Source organism: Equus quagga, chromosome 14 (genome assembly GCF_021613505.1).
Source record: "Equus quagga isolate Etosha38 chromosome 14, UCLA_HA_Equagga_1.0, whole genome shotgun sequence".
NCBI classification, from domain to species: domain Eukaryota; kingdom Metazoa; phylum Chordata; class Mammalia; order Perissodactyla; family Equidae; genus Equus; species Equus quagga.
In genome coordinates this window covers 22,596,797-22,618,736 of record NC_060280.1, presented here as the reverse complement: position 1 = coordinate 22,618,736, position 21,940 = coordinate 22,596,797, and the positions used below count along the sequence as shown (strand labels likewise).

Sequence of the window (21,940 nt, the reverse complement as noted above, 5' to 3'; positions counted from 1 at the left end):
CAGAGTGAACACAGGCCTGACTCAAAGAAGGGAGAGGCTGCGTGTACAGGATGGCCAGGGGCCCTGGTCAGGGATCTAGGCCTAGAGACTGGGTTAGAGATCAAGGGTTAAGAGTTGGTCCTATTCAGGGCTGGCCCCATGGCCAAGTCGTTAAGTTTGCGGGCTCCAGTTCGGTGGCCCAGGGTTTTGCCGGTTCAAATCCTGGGTGCGGACATGGCACTGCTCATCAGGCCATGCTGAGGCGGCATCCCACATGCCACAACTAGAAGGACCCACAACTAAAAATACACAACTATGTACTGGGAGGCTTTGGGGAGAAAAAGGAAAAATAAAATCTTAAAAAAAAAACTTAAAATAAAAGAGTTGGTCCTATTCATTTAATCAGTCAGTGGACAGAAAGCAGTTATGGTTGTGAGGAAGAGAAGATAATGGACAGTGGGGTCAATGTACTTATTATATGCTGTATTATAATTCTCTGTCTCCCCACCCAGAGAGAATATCAGCTGTTTGAGGGCCAGGAATGTATCTTACTCACTATTGTGTGTAACATGGAGGATGGTATATAGTACATGATCAGTAAATTTTCTGAATGAAAGGATGTATGAATGGCATGAGAAAAAAGCTCAGGTGAATGATCAGTCTTGAAGAGGAGGGATTCAGGCCCAGGCAGATGCCCCTTCTCCCAACCTGTGTAGACCCCAGTGCCCTCCTCATCACCCAACCTGGGTCCCTGTCCAAAGCAAACTCCCCAATACACTCTCACAGTGGACACGCAAAGGTGCATACTCACAAAGTCACAGACCTCACACAGCCAGGCACAGACTCGCAAGCAGATAGGCATATTCAACACATACTCATACACACATGCACAGAGGCAACTTTAACACATCCACAGCCAACACACATACACAGATACCTTTCCTCACAGATAGAGAGCAGCATGTTTTCACACACACACAGATGGGCATATTCATTCACATGGAACCTCCCCGCCCCCCATTCAGGTATACATACAGACACATACATACACATAGAAAGACATTTTCTCACTGGCCTCCCATGGACAGGCATATTCACACCCACAGACACTCTCCCCATACAAACAAAGGCACAGTTACACACACACAGCCCACACACACGGACAGACCCACTTTCACGTATACAGAGACTCACACAGGCAGGCACGTGCACAGACCCACCCACACACAGGCGTGCTCTCACACATGCTGCCGGGGCACTCGTGGTCAGCTCTGCGGCTGCAGCTGTGACCTCTGGGTCCCTGGGGCCTCTGTCTGGACTGTGCCTCATCACTTCCTGCTCCAAGGCTTCCAGTTCCAAACTCGAACTCCAGACTCTCTCCCGAGACCGTCTCATCCTCTCTCCAACTCTCTTCTCAGCACCATCTCCCCCCATCTGTCCAGTGTTTCTCACTGCCTCTTCCCCAAGTCTTGCTCCTCTTCTCTCTTCCTGTTTCTTTCCTTCTTCAAGTCCGTCCCATCCCTTCCCCCAGATCTGGCCTAAACCGCTCATCTGTCTCCCCCCAATCTGTCCTGCCTCCTGCACAGATCTGTCTTCTTTTTACCCCTGGACTGTCACATCTCTTCTCCCAGCCGGTCTGCCTTGCTACATGCCCTCACTCTGTCCTGGTCCTGTTACTCTGTCCTCTGGCTCCATCCTGCTCTCCCCCTCTAGCCCCACATCTGGGCCTCTGGAACCACAGCTGGTTCTCATTAGGAGGGGGAGGGGCGAGACTGTTCATTGGGGCCTGAAATGTGATGTCAATCCTACCCCCTCCCGCAGCCTGTGTGTCCATAGGACCTGGGAGCACGGGGAACAGGAGAGGAAAGAGAGGTGGGCTGGGGGGGGCCCCACAAGGGAAGGGGGTGCTCCAGAAGGAAGTAGAGGAGTAGCCTGAGGTACAGAAGGGGAAGCAGACCCGGGGAGCTGGCACCGCCCAGGCCTCCTCCCTCAACTTCCTGTCCCAGGGCCAGGGAGGGGCAGGGACCAGAAAGACAACAGGGTGAGGAGGGGGCTATGAAAGGCACATTGAAGCAGAAGTGGAGGAAGACAAGGACAGCCTCAGTGAACAACTGGAGGTGGAGATACAGGGTTAGACATAAAGGAGAAAGGAAGAGAGGCAAGAGTTCTGGGAGGGGGGATGACAGGGAACAAAACTGAGGGAGAGTGAATGTCAACATGTCCGGCAAAGCAAAGAGGGAGTGGAATTAATGCAGAAAAGAGAGGTAAGTCAGAGACAGGAACAGCAAGCCTGGAGAGGTTGAGGGGAGGCAGACAGAGGTGGGAGCCGGAGCTGGAGGAAGGTGGGAGGATAGGACAGGAGGCATGAGGAAGGGAGGAGGGAGAAGAAGGCTGACAAACTGGCTTTCCTGGATTCCCTGGGACAACCCCAGGGGACAGTGGCCAGGGCAGTGCCAGAGCTTGGCTCTGTCCCTCTCAAGGACTAGTTCCCAGGAGGCACCTCAGGGAAGGCTGGGGACAAATGTGAGCAGAGGAGGTGGAGGGAAAGTCAATCTTCTGAGCTTTTAAGGTGTGCTGAGCCCTATGCCAGGAAATTCACAGACAGTATCTCATTTAATCATCCTAACAAAATGTGAAGAAGGTGTCTCGCCTTCCATTGAAGAAATTGGGGCTTGAAGTAAAACAACTTTCCTGAGTTAATACAGCTTCAGTTTGAACCCAGGACTGTGCAATCCATGTTGCCTGGGAATCAGGGAGAAGGGAGAGATATAGAGAAGGAATTACAGGGGACCTGAGGGGAGAGAATCCTAGCAAGACGATGGAAGCTTAAAGAAGAGAACCTACGGGAGGAGGGAGAACAGGTATGAGGTGTCTGTAATAGCCCAAGTCAGTAGAGTGGGACTGAGGGGACACAGATAAGAAAGATGTGAGGAGGTGAAGTCAACAGGACTTGGCCAGTGACTCTTTGGGAAGGGTGAGGGAATGGAAGGGCTCTAGACTGACTCCCACAGTTCTTTCTTGGTTATTAAAGTGGTGCCATTCAGTTACCACAAAGGAGAAGCCATTTATCGGGTGCCTGTTGGGATCCCCATGTGGAAATGTCCCAGGCACAGTTGGATTTGCAAGTCTGGAGCATAGGGGAGAGGCGTGGGTTGGAGATATGGATTTGGGCAAATCAAGGGGTAAATGAAAGCCGTGGGCGTGGAGACCCATCAGATAGAACATGTAAAGTGAGAAGAGAGTGTAGGATGGAACCCTGAAGAACAGTCCAATTTAAGGGGCAGACTGAGGAGACCTTTATTCTTCTTGGAGGAGAAGGAGAAGGAGGAAGTATCACAGAAGTTAAAGGAGGAACCATTTCAACAAGGAAGGAGGCATCGGTAGTGTCCAGTGCTGCTGAGAGTTCAAGTAAGATGGGGCTGGGAAGTGGGCACCTGATTTTAGCAGTAAGGAGTTCACTAATGATCTTGGGGAGAATAATTTCAGGAGAGTCCTAAGGGTACAAGCCTCCTGCAGTGGGAAATGAGAGAACACAAATTAACTAACAACTAGCCACAGACCAGACGTCAGCATAGATTCATTCATCAATGCACATTTACTGCACTCCTAGAATAGGGAGGCAACATATCATAGTCGGGCAGGACAAGACAGTGGTGAAGACAAGGACTCTGGGGCCAAACCAACTGGATTTTTGCCCAGCTTCACACTTACTAGCTGTGTGACCTTAGGCAAACCATTTAATTTTTCAGTGCTTCCATTTCCCCATTTACAAAATAAGGACAATAATGATACTTCCTACACTGTGTTTGCAGTTAGAACAATGTCTGGTACCCAGTAAACATTTTATAAGTGGGCAAGCATGAGCTATTGTTACAGTGGTTAAGATAGGCTCTGCTGTCAGTCAGACTTGAGTTCAGATCCTGACTCTGCTACTTAATAGCGTAACTGGGGCAAGGTGTTTAACCTTTCTAAGCTTTAGCTTCCTCTTCTGTAATATGGGTACTAAAGTGCCTACTTTATATGGTTGATATGAGGGATAAATGAAAAAATGCTACAAAAAACTTAGCATGGTGTCTGGCACACAGTGAAGGCTCAGTAAATATCAGCTGCTATTGTTGTGTGCCAGACACAGACAATAACCCTGGGGTAAGTGTTATTTCACAGATGAGGAAACTGAGGCTTAGAGTGGGTAGCAGAGAGACATCTGGAATGCAGCTCTGACAGATCCCAAAGCTAGTGCTGTTACACCATATTGCTTCTCTGCTGGAGGGCTTGGAATATGCTGATAAAGGGTCATGTAACTTGCCAGGTAACAGAACAGGGAGGGAGAATGAGCAAAGTTCTGCTTTAGGAGTATAACTGTAGCAGTGTGCACAAGGTGAGTTAGAGGAGAAGATCAGTGATGAGGCAACTGCTAGTCCATGTAGAGGATCAGGCTGGGGTCAGGTGGTGAGACAGAGGGAGGAACCAGAGGATCTTTGGAGGTCTCCAGGGGACAAAGAGAAAAATGGGGAGAGGTAGGCCTAGAGTGTGAAATGATTCATTAATAGATTTATTCAACAAATATCTATTGAAGACCTACCATGTGCCAAACACCACACAAAGCAGTAGAGATAGAGCAGTGACCAGGATAGATTGAGTCCTGCCTTCGTGGTCTTCACAGGTAGGGAGACCCGGGAAGAGTGAGGGAGCTGGGCTGGTGTTGATGGGCAGCAAGGCCTGGTCCTAAGGTCTGACCATGACAATCAGAGTTCAGGTTGCAGAGGAGGCCAGCGAGGCTGGAGCTAGCAGAGAAGTTGGAGATGTAGCAACCCAGAGATATCGAGAGGAAAGAGTAAGTTTGCAGAAGTGGGAGGTCGAAGGGCAGGAGAGCACAGTAGAGGGACTGAGATATTGGAAGTAAAATTAACTAAGTTAAGAGTTGAGCACTTAATAGTTTGCTTTTGAATCCTCAAAACAGCTCTCTTAATGTTACCTCCATTTTCACCTGAGGAAAGGGGAGCTCAGAGAAGCTAAAGTCACCCAGGTGGCAAATGGTGTGGATGAAGGGTGTGAGGTGTAGCCCCCCCCCCCCCCTTTTCTCTTTCCCCTCCTCCAGTATGGGAGGTGTGAACTAGGCTCTGAGAGATAACAGCTCCTTCCAGGGAGCAGCTTAGACAGAGAGACATAAACAAGGACATTCTAGTATGCTAAGAACACAGAGGGGTATCCTGACTCAGGCTTGGGGGTTCCAGATGGACTGTGGGGGGCGGGGGGGTGTCCTCTCACCAGGGGACACAGGAACTGAGAAGGCCCTACCAAGTGGCAGCAGTTGAAAATGCCTGGGAGTCAGAGGGTTACCTAGGAAACATGGACACTGGAGCTAAAGGAAGGAGTAGGCAGTGGGAAGCCAGGACAAACATGAGATCCAACAACATAAGCCCCTGGGAAGGGCTTTTGCTTGCAGGTACCCAGGCATCAGAGAGTCCAGTCTTGCTTCTGTTACCACTGATAGGCAGGAGAGGGAAAAGGAAGAGAACACAAGTACCCGGGAAGCTGATAAGAGGAGCAGGGGCCAGGGTGCCAGGAGTTGGAGGGCCCAGAGCGGGTGTATGTGAGGGAGCATTAGAGGAAGGAGCAGCATATGGCACCTCCAGGGAAGGTGGCCTGGTAGAGTGGAGTGGATGGCGAGGCACTGTGGTGCCTGTGGCCTGATGGCAGGTCACAGCTTCCTCATCTTCCACTATCTCCAAGAATTCCAAAAGGAACCTGGCCCAGTAGATTTGGATCTGCAAATTTCTGGTGCTCCTTAAATATCTGCTAACTAAATGAAAGAGAAATAAAGCACACAGGGGAGAGGAAGAGGATCCAGGAAAAGAGAAGCCCAGGTGAAAGAAAGGAGGAGAGCGTGTAAGGTGAGGAAGGATAAGTTGTGGGAGAGGGGAGTGGAAATGTCTCCAGTGGGATAAGTGGGTATGGGTGGAAATGTCTCGATTGTGTGGGCAGTTGAGACCAGATGTCAGTCTCTGAAGAATGAATGAGGATGAGGGATACGCTGTGAGGTGCCTCATTTATTCATTCATTTGTTTATTGCCAAGCATCTGTAGAGCGGCACTGGAGACATGAAGATGATAATATGCAACATTGCCATCAAGGAGGTAGCCCAGCCCAGTTAGAGAGACAGAACAGGTAAGAGGCAATGACAACAGTGAGACAAGAGGATCCCAAGCCTGCCTGGTGGAGTCAGGAAAGGCAGGGTTTGAGACTAATCTGAGGATGGGAGTGGGTTAGTCAGGAGAAGAAGGGAGTGAAGGGCTTTTCGGGCAGAAAGCAGTATATGCAAAGGGCCAGAAGCATGGAAGAATGTAATGTCTTTGGGGAACTACAAGGAATTTAATATGGCTGGAACTCGCAATGTGAGGAAGCTAGGGAGATGGGACAGGCGATGTGGCTGGGAGGCTGAGGGTCAGATCAGGAAGGATCTCACAACCCTCATTAAAGTAGAAATTTCACCCAAGACAATTGTAAAGACACTGAAGAATGCTGAGCAGGGAATGACATGGCTGGATTTGCACCTTAGGGAGATCTCTCTTGCTGCAATGAAAAGAAGGGATTGGAAGAGGGAAGAGTAGAAGTCTATGGAGACAAGTTAGGTGGCTCTTGTAGTAACTTATGTGAAAAAATGGTGAGGTGAGGGCAGTAACTGAAGTCATGGAGAAAATGGGATGGGATATCAGAGACCTGGAAAGGAGTAGAACCAACAGGTTCCCATGACTTTCTGGGTTGTAGGACATGTGGAGATGGGGGTGGCTACAGTTAATTTCTGGGTTTGCAGCTTGGTAACTAAGTGAGGATGGTGGTGTGGGGGAGGAAGGAATGATGAGTTCAGGTTTGGACATGTTAAGGGGTTTGTGAGCTATATAGTAAAGATCAGGTAGGAAGCAGATATGCAGGTCTGCAGGTCAGAAGAGAGGTGTGGAAGAGGTAGATATTTGGGAGTCACCGGCCTATATAGATGATAATTAAAGCCCAGGAAATGAATGAGATGGATCACCCGGGGGGATGTATACAGTGAGACGATAAGAAGGTCCAAGCCAGAACCCCAAGATGAATAATATGCAACCTTGGAACAGTAACAGTAGGGGCCACCCAAAAGAGCCCCCAAAGCAGACTGAGAAGGAACAGTCAGGAGCAGCTCTGGGAGAGAGATGCATGTATGCCACCATAATGTAATCATCTGTTTATCTGCCTGTCTCCTCTACTGAGGTTTAAACTTCTTGAGGGTAGGAAGAGTGTTTTCTATTATAGTGCGTATTCCCATCAACTAGCAACGTGGTTGGCACATGAGAGCTTTAATTGTTGACAGCTATAACAAGAGAGCTGTTAATCGTTGATAGAGTAAAATGGTGGCTCAGAAGCCATAAGACAAGAATGATTCAAAGACAAAAGAATGGCCAACAATGTCAGACCTTACCAAGAGGTCAAGCAGTTGAGGATTTTTGAAAGAGTCCCTAGATCTGGTAGGTGAGAGGTCACTTTCTCTTAGGGAGAGCAGTTACATTGGAGGGGCAGGAAGTGGGAACAGCTCCATGCAGAAGATCCTTTCACAAAATGTGTCAGTGAAGCAAAGTGATACAGTCTCTTAGCTAATCGGGTATTACAGGGTTAAGGAAGATAGGAGAGACTGGAGGCTCTTCATGTGCTCGCAGGAGAAATGGGTATAGATGGAGAAGCTAGAGACACGGACAGACATGGAATAATTAGTTGAGTGAGGTCCCCATGGAAGAAGGAGGGGATGGGATCCACAACACAGGTGGAAGAGGGGTCTTACATAGAACACACACCTCTTCGTTATTATAAGACAGAAGGAGAAAAGATTGAGGAGGTTGCAGATGAAATTTGAGGGAGGAGGCAGAAAGCTGAGAGAATTCAAACCGGATGGTCTCAATTTTCTTTGAGTGAATAGGCCAGGTTGTCTATTCTTGCCTCCTCCCTCTTCCTCATCCTCCACATCCATTCTGTCACTAAGCCTTGCTGACCCCACTGCCTAGAGAACTCTTGAAACGATCTAGTTCCTCCCTTTCTACTCCCACTACTCCAGTTCAGGCCAGTGTTATCCCCTCCTGGGTTTCTGCAACAGCCAACTATCCTCCTTCTTCTTTTTTAAAAGATTTTATTTTTCCTTTTTTTCCCCAAAGCCCCCTGGTACATAGTTGTATATTTTTAGTTGTGGGTCCTTCTAGTTGTGGCATGTGGGACGCCACCTCAGCATGGCTTAATGAGTGGTACAATGTCTGTGCCCAGGATCCGAACCGGGGAAACCCTGAGCCGCCAAAGCAGAGCACGTGAACTTAACCACTTGGCCATGGGGCCGGCCCCATCCTCCTTCTTTTCAGACTCCTCTCTACAGTCTCTCCACTGCTGTCAGGGTGGTACTTCTAAAACAGATCTGATAATGTCACACCACAGCTTCAAATGATTTGGTGACTTTCCATTATTCATGGGTTAAATTTTTTGGTATGACCTACCAGAACTAGGTGATCTAATTAACCCTCTACCTACCTCTCCTAGACTCTCTCACTTTTCTTCATATCATGGTATTAGTGCCAGGCTCAGTGGATTGCTTTATCCGTCAAACACACAATACTTTCTTGCATGTGGGCTTTTCCATGCTGCTTCCTTGGCTTGGAATATTCTCCACCCACCCCACCTCACCTCCACCTCTCCTTTGCTTGGTCAACTTCCTATTTATCCATCAAGCTTAAGCTTAAATGTCACTTTCTCCAGAAGGCTGCTTCTGACTTCATGCTATATGCTGTCATGTTATAGCACTCACCCTAGAGCCTGTAAGCTCCATAAAAGTAAGGACCATGTCCATTTTGTTCACCCTTGTGATGCCAGCACCTACCACAATGCCTGGCACAGAGCCGGTGCTTAACATGTGTTTGCTGAGTGAATGAACCAGCAGACTGACTAATTAATCTACTGAAAATAATGGGGTGAGGGATGTGAGGTTAAGGGGTGTGAAGAAAATAGAAAAAATTTCATCTATTTATTTATAGAGGGCCCACTTGAGGGTGGAATTTATAGAAGCATAAATTTATAGAAGCATCACTTGGTGTGGTTGGGAAATCATTCCAGCAAGGTTGAGACTGCGGGATGGGGAAGCTCAGGAACAACGGAACAAAGAGTGGCCAAGGAGTGGTTGAAGGATGGTTCTGGGTGCATAAACTGGAAGGAGAGCACAAAGCCAGAAGGGGCAGATTAGGAGAAAGCAAAGAGGTTAAGGGCAAGATGTCATTATGAGGTTGAAGAGTAAGTGAAATGGGAGCCAAGGCATCCGACAACTAGAAAGACATAGGAAGCAGTGGGCAGAGAGGGCAATGCAGGAGTTTAGAAGTTTAGAGATGGACCAGTACTACAGAGTGGTCCTGGGAGGGGAGAAGGTACCAGGAGCTAATGAGCTCAAGAAAATATAAGGCTGGGGTGTTGGAGGGACCCTTAGAATCATGGCAGGATACAGGGTGAGGGGAAGACTGATCCACATCCCCAAGTTTTCAGGGAACAAGAGAGTAAGCCTGGGAAGTCTGTGGATGACAAGGAGTAATGGTGTGAACATCCTAAGTTAATGGGAGTTTCTTGAGCAGTTGGAACAGCTCACCCTGTGGTGTGTGCATGTCACCTAAAAGTGCATCTCCTATGGGTTGTACAAGTGGGTATGTGGTAAGGGCAGTTGCAACACAGCCTGCTGTTAGTGTCAGGTCTCAGGGACACCTGCTTGTATAGGCAGCTCTAATGAAGTACAACCTAGATGAGTTGGCTGTGACATTGTTTCCAATGGATGTGTATTGCTGTGACAGTGTCTCTGGAAAGATGCTAGCAGTAACAGTGTCCCCCATGGTATGTGTTGGCCTCAACAATGATCCTGTAGGAGTGTGTTGGCTGCACCATTTCTGCCGTGGGTGTGTGTTGTCCTGAGAGCATCTTCTAAAGGTGTGTGTTGGCTCTGACAGTGCTTTCTGGGGGTGTGTCATCGCTGTGAAGGCGTCTCTTGTCCATGTGTGTTGCCTGGTACTGTGTCCCCCGTGGGTTAAGTAGGGCTATGACTGTGTCCCCTGTGGGTATTGGAGAAGTTGACATAAGCAACAATATTTTTCTGGCCTATGACCCAGTGGCTGCTGGCCCAGCCCACGCCACACTGAGTTCATTGTGCTTCTAGACCTCCTTCTCCCCACCCCCTCCACGTGGGACCAGGCCGACAGTGACCTCTCTCCAAGCCCCACACAGGATTCTGACTAGGTATGCTGAGCACACACTCAGAACAGCAGTCTAGGTGACCCACCTCCACTTCAGGCTTCCCCTGACTCTCCTCTGCTTCTTTTTATTTCTCCCCCTGCAGTTTCTTTGTCTCTGTCTCAGTTTGTCTGTCACACACCCATCCTCCACATTCTGACACATGGCTCCCACAGAGGCGGGCAAAACACACACACACTCCCTCACACACACACACTCCCTCACAGGGACTCGCTCACCATGACACACACTCATTCTGACCCACACACTCTCGGAGTGACACGCACATACACACACGGCCAGACAGATACACACGGAAACACAACCTCCCAGTGACACGCACTGACTCACACTCATCCGATGCACTCACACTCGGGGTAACACACACACGCCCTGCCCGCACCCCGCACCCCAGGCACTCTCACGCCGCCACACAACCCGACTCGATGACACAAGCACACAAAGACCCCCAGGCCCTGCCCCCACGCTCGTGTTCACGCTCGCCCTCGTCCCGCAGGCCCAGGCCCCCCCTCCCCCATTGTCTCCGGCTCAGAACAAAGCCCCCGGCTCCACCGTCGCTGCCGCCGCCCGGGAGAGGCCGGCGGACCCGGCAGGCGCGGCCGGACGAGCCGGGCGGCCGCGGGCACTGACCTCCGCGCGGCGCGGGCTCCCTCGCCCGTTCCTGGGGCGCCGTCCGGCCGCGGTCAGCCCCCCGGGCAGCGCCCGCCCGCGCGGGGCCTGGAGCCGCGCATCGTCCGCCGCCGCCGTCTCCGGGCCAGCGATCAGATCCAGGCAGCCGGCCGTCGGTCCGCGCGCCCCTGGCCGTCGGTCGGTCCGTCCGCCGCCGTCACCGCCGCCGGGGCGCCGCCTCCTCCACAGCCTCCCCGCGGAGGATGCGAGATTCGCCGCCCCGGCCCCTCGACCCCTCCCCTCCCCTCCCCTCCCCTCCCCCGCCCTCCGCGCGGTAACCCGAGCCCCCGCCCCTCCGCCCGCGGAGCCCCCGCCCCCGCCCCCACGCTCTCGCCGCGGCGCCCCCACCGCCCGTCCGCCGTCCCTCCGCCCCTCGACTTCCCGGCCCAAGTCCCCGGCGCCGGATCCAGCTCTAGCGACCTGCCGTCCCGGTTCTCCTCTCTTCTCCCAGTCCCTGCGCCCCGACCCTTCTTCCCATCCCGTCTCTACATCCTCTCTCCTCCGGCCCTTTCCTTCTCGTCCTCCTCGTCCATCTTCTTTCCCACTCTCTATTCCCCCGTCGTCACCTTTTCTGCCTCACTGTCCTCTTCTCCCTCTCGTCCCTTCTCCCTCCCAACCCTTTTTTCTCCCTCTCCTCTCTCTTTCTCCCCATCCCCTCTTCTCACCCCTTCTCCCATCCTTTTCTTTCCATCCCCTTCTCCTTGATCCTGTCTCCCCAACCTCTTCTGCACATCAGATTCTCCCATCTCCTTTCCCAACCCTTCTCCCTTCCCTGTCGCCGCATCCACTCTCCCCATCTCTCCTCCTCACCTCTTTCTCCTCAACTTGTCTGTCACCTCCTCGTCATCCCTTTTCCTCCCACCTTTGCCCCATTCCCGTCTGTCTTCCGTCTTTTCCCCGTGCTCCTCTTCCCCATCCTCTTCTTCGGCTTACTCTCTCCATCCCCTCCTCCTAGTCACTTCTGTTTATCCCATGCTCTTTCTGCCTTTTCCCTTCCTCATCACCTAGTTCTCTTTCCCTCATTTCCACTTTCATCCTAAATTTGAAGCTAGAGATTGGAGGGTATTGGAACGAAGAGATTTGTGGATGGTGGTCTAATTCAGGGTATACTCCCCAGAAAAGGAAAGAGACTGGGCAGGGAGGTGGGAATTGAGGAGCCAGTGGGGGAGAGAAAATGGAGAGAAGTGAAAACAGACAGGTGGAGAATATTAAAAAGTTTTGACCCCTCCTCTTTTGTCTTTTCTTACGACTGTGAGTAGGCTTTGAGTCCAAAGGTATTCTGGACTTGAGATGTGTACAAATGGTACAAAGAAATCGCGAACTTCTGGGGAGAGAGAACAAAGTTTCAGTTAAATCAGGTGGAAGTGTGATTTTGAAAGAAGTGAAGGAGAGGCTGAGTCCTTGATAACACCAGGTTTCTGGCTTGGGCAGCTGGGTAGATGGTGGTGACTTTCACTGTGCTGGACAAAAGGAGCCAGAGCAGCTTTCAAGGGATTGATATAGAAAGATGATGACTTTCCATTTGGGCTGCTGACTTTGAAGTGCCTGTTGGGTAGGTAGGTCTGAAGCCTAGAAGAGTGGTCTGGGATGGACATAAATATTTGGGAGTCATCTGCAAATACCGTATAAGTTTGAATATAGAGTGAGGTTTTTGCTTTCTTGTTTTTCCAAAATCATCCCTCAGGAAAGAGGGAGTAACCTGATATTTGAGTCCTTACAGAGTCTCTCATATTACAGGGTTTGCTCTCATTTACTTTATTTTGAACAACAAACCACTGGATAGGGCAGTATGGTATGGTGACTAAGCTTGTGGACTCTGGAACTAGGCTGCTTGGCTTGGGGTCCAGAGTCTGCCATTTACAAGCTGTGTGGCTTTTGGAATGTTGCTTAACCTATCTCTGCCTCAGTTTTCTCATCTATCAAGTAGGGCTAAGGATTAAATTATTTAATATATGTAAAGTACCATGTACCTGGCACATAGTAAGTGCTCAATAAATGCTAACTATTTTCACTGTTTTGGCAAGACCCATTAACTTGAAATGTCCTCAACAATGCTATTTTGGATGCTTGTATAGTTCACTTGCCACAGAATCCATAGTCAAAGAAATTTAACACAGCTTTGGTAACTATTCCTGTAGTATGACCTCACAACTGCATGTGTTGGATGTCTCTAAATATGCTTTTTAAAGATAGCTTTAAAAAGTAATACAGTAGTACTTGGGAGGGGCTTCTGGGATGCTGGAAATGTTCTATTTCTTGACCTGAGTTATATGGGTGTTACACTTTGTGACAATTCATTGAACATAATACTATGATTTCTGCCTTCTTCTGTATGAATGTTACACTTCAGTAAAGAAATTAACAATTAAAAAATTATTTTAAAAAGGCAGTACATTAAGTGATTTTTAGAGGTCACAAATACACTCTTGCAGGATGCATGCCAAAAACCAACTGCCCGAGTGTGATGCAAATGGGATAAACTTTCCAATGACTGCATCATATGTGGATTCAAATTGCACTGTGTCCTCTCCCAAACTCTTTGCTTAGACTGAAGAGAAGAAGGTCATCTGTTTTGGAAAATGTGTAAGATGGCTGAAAAAGTGACTCTAATAATGAGAAAGACTCTGCTTTGGAGGATGAATGTTAAGAGTGTGCATAAAGTTGTTTAGTGAATTATGAGAATGGAAAGAAAACAATATTTATAAATCAATATTTTATATGATGTATTAATTTAAATATATGTATAATAAAGACCATTAACTAATAGAAGTAGACTTTTGATTGTTTCATGCTCATCTCTAAAGGTATATATTTTCAGGTTGGTCAAAAAGGTTTTTGGATTTTTCTCACTGGAAATTGCCTTAGGTTTGTGTTACCTTATATGGTAAATGTGACAAATGGTAAGTGAAGCTATAGGAGTGAATAAGATTGCTCAGGGACAGGGCTGGCCCAGTGGTGCAGTGGTTAAGTGCACATGTTCTGCTTCGGCAGCCCAGGGTTCGCTGGTTCGGATCCTGGGTGCGGACATGGCACTGCTTGGCAAGCCATGCTGTGGTAGGCGTCGCACGTATAAAGTAGAGGAAGATGGGTACAGATGTTAGCTCAGGGCCAGTCCTCCTCAGAAAAAAGAGGAGGATTGGCAGCAGTTAGCTTAGGGCTAATCTTCCTCAAAAAAAAAAAAAAAGATTGCTCAGGGACAGCATGTATATTTTGGGAAGAGAAGGGGGACTAGAACAAACCCTGAGAAGCTCCAGGTTGAGGAGAGAAGGAGCAGCCTTCAAAGAAAAATGAGGAGTGGCCAGAGAGGGAGGAGAAATAAAGGGAGGCAAGTGGTGCCACTGACGCTAGGCGAAAGGCCAGCAAAGAAGCCACAACGGAGAGAGTGATCATCAGGGTTGACATGAAACAGAAGAGGCCAGGGAGTTAACGACCGAAAGGTATCCATTGGATTGGGCCAAAGGGAGGCCACCGCTGACCTTGGTGACAACAGGGTAGGTGGAGTGGTAGGGTGGAAACTGGTTGGCGCTCAGTAAAACAATGAGTGAGCAGTTAGGAACTGAAGACTTGGAGTACAGCCTACTCTTCAAAGAGGCTTGACTGCAGGGAAGGAGAGAAATCTATAGCTAGAGAAGGGGACAGGTGTTTTATGGGGCTAGAGTTTTTCCTATAAGAGAACCTAAATGCATTTTTTTGCTTTTTTTCATTTGTTGAAGACACATGTAAGTGTCCATTATGTGTCAGCTTTATACTTAAGATACATAGTTAAGATAGGACTAAGGAGCTCACAGTGAGCTATGAAGACAAATCTGCGCATTGGCACCACGAAGTATAATGATAGAGGAAAACATGGGATTGTGGGCATAGAGGGGATTCCTAATCCAACCCTGGGTTGGGACATCAGCAAATGGTGTCAGAAAGATGACACTGGAACCAGATCTTGAAGGATGAGGTAAAACAGTAGTGACAGTGTGGAAGAATGAAAACTTAATGGCATGTGAAAGAAACCTAACTGAATTTAGCTTAGGAAAGGAGGGTAGATTTATTGGCCCAGGTTACCAAACCTGGGAGAAGACTGGCAAATACAACAGAAACTCAAATACCATCAAGACTTTTTCTGTGTATCTAGTTTCTGTTTTTCCTTTTATTCTGCTTCATTTTCTGCTACTGATTTTTTAAAAATTTTATTTTTGAGTAATTTTAGATTTATAGAAAAGTTGCAAAGATAGTACTGAGTTCCCATATACTGTTTACCCAGTTTCCTCTGATGAGAATATCTTAAATAATTATGATACATTTGTCAAAAATGAGAGGTTAACATTGGTACATCACTATTAACTAAGCTCTGGACTTTGTTCTGATTTCACCAGTGTTTTCACTAATGTCCTTATCCTGGATTCAGTGCAAAATACCACATTGCATTTAGTCTTCATGTTTAGTTAGTCTCCTCTGGTCTGTGACAGTTTTCTTTGTCTTTCCTTGTTTTTTCATGACCTTAACAGTTTTGAAGAATCCTGGCCAGGTATTTTGTTGAATGTCCCTCAATTTGGGTTTCTCTGATGTTCCCCTTATGATTAGACTGGGAAGAAGAAGGGCCACAGAGATGAAATGCTCTTCTCATCACATCATATCAGGGGGTACATACCAACATGAATTGTCACTGGTGATGTTTACTTTGATCACTCAGTTACGGTTGTATACATCAGGTCTGTCCACTATAAAGCTACTTTTTTTTTCTCTTTCCATATTCCGTTCTTTGGAAGTGAGTCACTAAGTCCCATACTCAGTGAAGGGGAGATTAAGCTCTACCTCCTGGAGGGTGGAACATGTGATATATGTTATAATATGTAGTGTATTATTTGGAATTCTTCTGTTTGGAAGATTTGTCTCTTCTCCCTCCTGACATTTTAAACTAATTTTTAAATCATTATTTTATATACTTAGATAGGTTTTATGACAACACCAACAAACTCAGAAATCCTGAGGAAAGACTTGAGATGGCCTAGGTTGACTCATGTGCCCATCCAGATCAATCTTGGGAGCAGAAGGCAACATCACTTAAGAAGATGGCAGCTCCCATTCACACTGATTGTTAAAAATGCTTTGGCATAGGGGCCAGCCCAGTGCTGCAGCGGTTAAGTGCACACATTCTACTTTGGCAGCCCAAGGTTGGCTAGTTCAGATTCCGGGTGCAGACATGGCACTGGTTGACAAACCACAGTGTGGTAGGCATCCCACATATAAAGTAGAGGAAGATGGGCATAGATTTTAGCTCAGGGCCAGCCTTCCTCAGCAAAAAGAGCAGGATTGGTGGCAGATGTTAGTTCAGGGGTAATCTTCCTCAAAAAAAAAAAAAAGCTTTGGCATAAACTTGCCCTTTTACCCAGGGCATGCTTTAGTCCTTTCTTCTGTTAAGTGACCTCTCATTTAACCTTCAGATCTCAGCTGAAGCATCACTTCCTCACAGACATCTTCCCTGACCTCTCTAAGTCAAATCTCCATATGATGGGTTATCATAGTGCCTGGTACTTCTCCTTTGTGGCAGTTATCACTTCTCCTTTGTGGCAGTGCAAGTTTCTGGTGTGTGAATATTTGATTAAATGTCTATATACTCCACTAAACAGAAAACTGGTTTGTTCACTCTTGTAGCACATATATGCTGTGCCTGCACATAGGTAATGTTCAATCAGTATTTGTTAAGTGAATGACTGGCATGAAGGGGGTTGCTATTTCAGAATTAAGAAAGGATGTTAGTGAGACAAGAGTATCAAGGACCACTACTCAGTGAGTGCAGTAAGGAAAGAAAGAAAGAATAGGTAACAGGAGAGTGGGAGGAGGAATGGGAAGGGGAAGGACTGAGGAACAGTTGCATGGAAGAAAGCAGCAGGACCATGTTTTAATACTGCTGATATGGAGCTAATGGAGAGGCAATGGCTTAGTGGAACAAGGTCCCAGAGGAGAGAAAAGGAACTGAAGAATTAACCATGACTACAAAAAGGAATTGGTCTTTAACAGAAGAGAGATACCTCCTCCTTCAAGACTGAAAGGGAAGATGAGTGAGGATGCAGATAAGTGCATGTGTAAGGGTATGATGGCAGTGTGGGAGGAAGGTGGACAGGACAGCAATTTGAGGCCATCATACCTGATGATCTCATTCTCTCTGGAGAGGAGTTGGGATTTTGTGAAAAATGGGACAAGAGGGAGACTATATGTTAGGGATCTTGAAGAAAATGTTAAAGGAGTAGAGACACTGTTAAGAGGAATGATGGCTAGTAGCTTTATAGGCCTAAAGGACCAGGGAGTTGAGGATACCAGCCGAGAACAAAGGATATAGGCACAGTTACACTGAAGTCCTTGATGAAAAAGAGGGGAGATTCATTTCATGACAACACTGAGGACAGTAGAGGCTTGTATAACAAGATGGTATGATTATCAAAGGTTAGGGGGTTGTGAAAAAGTAGTTGTCTGTGTTTGGGCCTTGAGGAGCCCCAAGAGTAGAGACTCCTTCCCTCTCCTCCCCAGACATGTGAAAGAATGTGCAGATGTGAAGTACTTAAGGAAAGCCAGCTCTCTTACATAGGAAGTGGAAGCTCAGAGGTATATAGAGAGCCTGAGAATTTAGAGGTTTGTCACCATGAAATGGAGGTTTCAGAACAAGTAAGATTGGGAAGTGGGTCCATGATGGGAAGGGCTAAAAGGCAAGGAAGCAGCAGACGGGCGAATTAACTAGGGGTAAGGAAGAAGAGATCAGTGTGGGGATGACCAAATGGGAAAGAAGAGATGACCCAAAGGGCCTGCCTTGTGAAGGATGATGCTGAATGACAGAATGGGAGGCTGATGAGTCTCAGTGGCTCTGTTCCTCATTTGTTTCTTCTTAGTGCAGGAAGAGGCTCTGGGTAGCATCAGTGCTTGGTTTCAGACTGCTCCAAGCCTTAGTGCCCCACCCCCTCTCTTCAAATGCTCATGAGAAGCCACAGTCATTAGAGTTCTTTGGTAGAGCCCAGCCCTGGAGAAAGTGAGCAGGAGTATTAAAAAATAGCCAGAGTCCAGCACTGTTTGGATTGGGATCTTCCAAGAGCAAGTATGTTTTCCAGGCTCTGAAGGACTTCAACTCCCTGTAGAGGCTCTAGGAAAGAAAAAATGAAACTCCTGATTCTCTCCCAAAGAGCAAGAGCCAGACAAAGCAGAAGGGGATGGGATCTAGAACACAGGTGGAGGGATTCAATGTGGAGAAGAGGAAGGACTCCTGTCCTCTGGGATGGGAAGTAAGGAAAGCCAGTTCTCTGAATTTCAATTCACAGAACAATCAGTTTGCTGAATTTACCAATTCTGTCAATTTACCAAAATTCTGTTTCTTTTAATTACATGTAAAGTTTACAACAGTCTGCATGGTTGGGCGAATTTTAACTACTTTTGAAGATTTCTACAAAGTATCAGTTGACTAATTTGGAGTTTAGTTTAGCTTAGTTTTAGTTTTAACTTATTTGCAGCTGTTTCACTGAAGTCATTTTCCGTGGCTGGCCAAAGTTCAGTGTATTCTAAGTTTTTCCTTACTTTGAATCTATGACTTTTGGGAATGAGAATTTCTTGTGTATTTTGCTCTACAAGGATTGTGCAATGACTCAAATGTCAAAAATCTTATAAACAATCATGGGGGAGGGGTATTGTCTCTTCCAAAATATTTTTAATCCAAAAACTTGCCTTTTTATTAACTTTTTTGGGTGTATTTGTAATTTTAATTGATATGTAGATATTGGACTGAAATATAGCCATATTATATTTCCACACTGGTTGGTAACTGTTATTAATACTTCCTACTTTCTAATAAGTGATAAAATTGATTTTATAAATTTTATTATAAACTCATTACTTCAAGATAATTGTTCTAAGATATCGTGATGACCATTGATAAATGGGCCTCCTGCCATTGTGACATCTAAGAAATATTTGTAGAATTTCTGCCAGGTCCATTCATATCATAATAGGAAGACTGTACTTTAGGAAAATCTCTGCTTATCCTTATTCTTAATTATGTAGTTGTTACTACTTCTAAATAGCTAAGTTTTTACTTTAGTTTTATTTTTTATTTAAATAATTATTTTATTAAGATACAATTTATATACTATAAAGTTCCTCCTTTCAAAGTATACAGTTCACAGTGGTTTTTAGTATATTCATGGAGTTGTTGTATCCATCACCACAATCAAATTTCAGAATATTTTCATTGCCCCAAAAGAAACCACGTACCCATTAGCAGTTACTCCCCATTCCCTCCTCTGCACAGCCCCTGGCAAACAATAATCTACTTTTTGTCTCTATGGATTTGCCTATTCTAGATATTTCATATAAATAAAATCATACAATATTTGGCCTTTTGTGTCTGGCTTCTTTCACTTAGCATGTTTTAGAGGTTCATCTATGTTGTAACATATATCAGTATTACATTTCTTTTTATAGTTGAATAATATTCCATTGTATGGATATATCACATTTTGTTTATTCACTCATTAGTTGATGGACATTTGGATTTTTTCCACTTTTTGGCTATAATGAATAATGCTACTGTGAACATGTGTATACAAGTTTTTGTATGGACGTATCTTTTCAATTCTTTTGGATATATACCTAGGAGTAGAATTGCTGGTATGGTACATATTGTAAACCACGTTTACCGTGTTGAGGAAATATTGCCAAAGTTTTCTACAGCACCTGAACCGTTTTACATTTTGACCAATTTCTCTACATCTTCGTCAACAATTGTTATTGTTCCTCTTTTTTATTATAATCATCTTAGTGGGTGTAAAGTGCTATCTTGTGGTTTTGATTTGCCTTTCGCTGATGACTAAGGATGTTCAGCATATTTTTATATGCTTATTGGCCATTTATATGTTTTCTCTCCTGGCTTCTTTCAAGATTTTCTCTTTGTCTTTCATTTCCTGTGATTTGAATGTTTTCTATAGTTTGAATATTCTGTAGTTTTGTACACCTAGGTGTAGATTTTTTTCAGTATTTATCCTGCTTGGTGTTCTCTGAGCTTTCTGGTTCTGTGCTTTGGTGTCCACCATTAATTTCAGAAATTCTCAGCCATTATTACTTCAAATATTTCTTCTGCTCCTTTCTCTCTTTCTTCTCCTCTGGTATTCCCATTACACATATTTTGTTATTGTCCCACAGTTCTTGTTATTTTTGTTATTGTCCCACAGTTCTTGGATATTCTGTTCCTTTTTTTCCTCAATCTTTTTTCTCTTTGCTTTTCAGTTTGGGAAGTTTCTGCTGACATATCTTCAAGCTCACTGATTCTTCCTTTGACCATGTCCAGCCTACTGATGAGCTCATCAAAAGCATTCTTCATTTCCATTACAATGTTTTTAATTTCTTGAATTTCCTTTTGCTTCTTTCTTAGAGCTTCCTTCTCTCTGCTTACATCACCTGTCTGTTCTTGCATGCTGTCCACTTTTTCCATTAGCACCCTTAGCATATAACCATGTTTATTTTAAATTTTGTCTCATAATCCCAAAATCTCTGCCATATCTGAGTCTGGTTCTGATGTTTGCTTTATCTTTTCAAACTATGTTTTTGCCTTTTAGCATAACTTGTAAATTTTTGTTGAACCTGGACATGATATATCGGGTAAAAGAAACTGAAGTAGCTAGGCCTTTAGTGTGATACTTTATATTTATCTGGCTAGGAATTAGGCTGTTTACTGTTTGCTACAGCTGTGGTATCAGAGGCTAAAACTTCCTCTAGTGTCCTTGTTTTGTCCTTGGATTTTGTCTTTGGGTTTACCTGGGGACTCCTTTTTAAATAGGGTCTGAATCTTGAAGTTCTTATAGCTATAATTCTGCTGTTATACAGGAGGCCTATTTAAGTGATGATAAGCCATAGGAGGAGGGGAAGCATTCTACAGTCCTATGATTAAGTCTCAGTCTTTTAGTGAGCTTTTGTCCCTGGGGTGTGATGCTCACAAGTGTTTCTGAGCTTCTCTCCCCTCTCGCCCACCTTAGCCTTAGGACAGGAAGGCTAGAAGTGGCTGAAGTTGGGTATTTGCCTTCCTCCATGTCAGCTAGGCTTTGGTAAAATCCTAGTTGGTTGGGCTCTGGTAAAATAGTTTCCCTTGAGGGTAAGCCTTGCTAAGGAGAATAGGCAGCTCTGAGCATATTTCAAAATGGTTACTTTTTCTATCCCCCTGCTGGAAACATGAGAAAATTTTCTCTGATCTTCACAACGAGAACCTGGTGGGGCTCCCAGTTCTTGTCAAACCAGAAAGGAGCTATAGGGCTGGCTGGTGGCACAGCAGTTCATTGCGCACGTCCCGCTTTGGCGGCCCAGGGTTTGCTGGTTAGGATCCTGGGTGCGGACATGGCACTGCTTCGCACGCCATGCTGTGGCAGGCGTCCCACATATAAAGTAGAGGAAGATGGGCATGGATGTTAGCTCAGGGCCAGGCTTCCTCAGAAAAAAGAGGAGGATTGGCAGTAGTTAGCTCAGGGCTAAGCTTCCTCAAAAAAAAAAAACGAAACCAGCTATATATTTTCTTTAGAAAAATGTCTCTTCAAATCTTTCCCCCATTTTAAAATTGGGTTGTCTTTTTGTTGTTGAATAGTAAGAATTCTTTGTATGTTTTGGGTACAAGTTCCTTATCAGATATGTGATTTGCAAATATTTCCTCTCATTCTGTGGATTGTCATTTCATTTTCTTGATGGTGTACTTTGAATTGTGAAATTTTTTAATTCTGATGAAGTCTATGTAATTTTTCTTTTGTTGCTTGTGCCTTTGGCATCATATCTAAGAAACCATTGTCTAATCCAAGGTTAAGATTTGCTGCTATGTGTTCTTCTAAGACTTTCATAGTTTTAGCTCTTCCATTTAGGTCTATGATCCATTTAATTTTTTATGTGCTATGAGGTAGGGGTCCAACTTTATTCTTTTACATGTAGATATCTGGTCCTAGCATCATTTGTTGAAAAGACTTGGCTTTCCTTATTTAATTTTATTTCCATC

At 45.8% G+C, this 21,940-nt stretch overlaps 1 protein-coding gene across 1 annotated transcript in view; it reads right to left on the bottom strand.

The window, feature by feature from the left end:
- Nucleotides 1-11,152, bottom strand: part of DCHS1 (dachsous cadherin-related 1) — a 35,716-nt gene extending 24,564 nt beyond the window's left edge. Inside the window, exon 1 of the mRNA XM_046685222.1 lies at nucleotides 10,903-11,152. The gene's annotated coding sequence lies outside the window, so the exon portion shown is untranslated. The remainder of the gene's footprint in view (nucleotides 1-10,902) is intronic.
- Nucleotides 11,153-21,940: the final 10,788 nt, after the last annotated feature.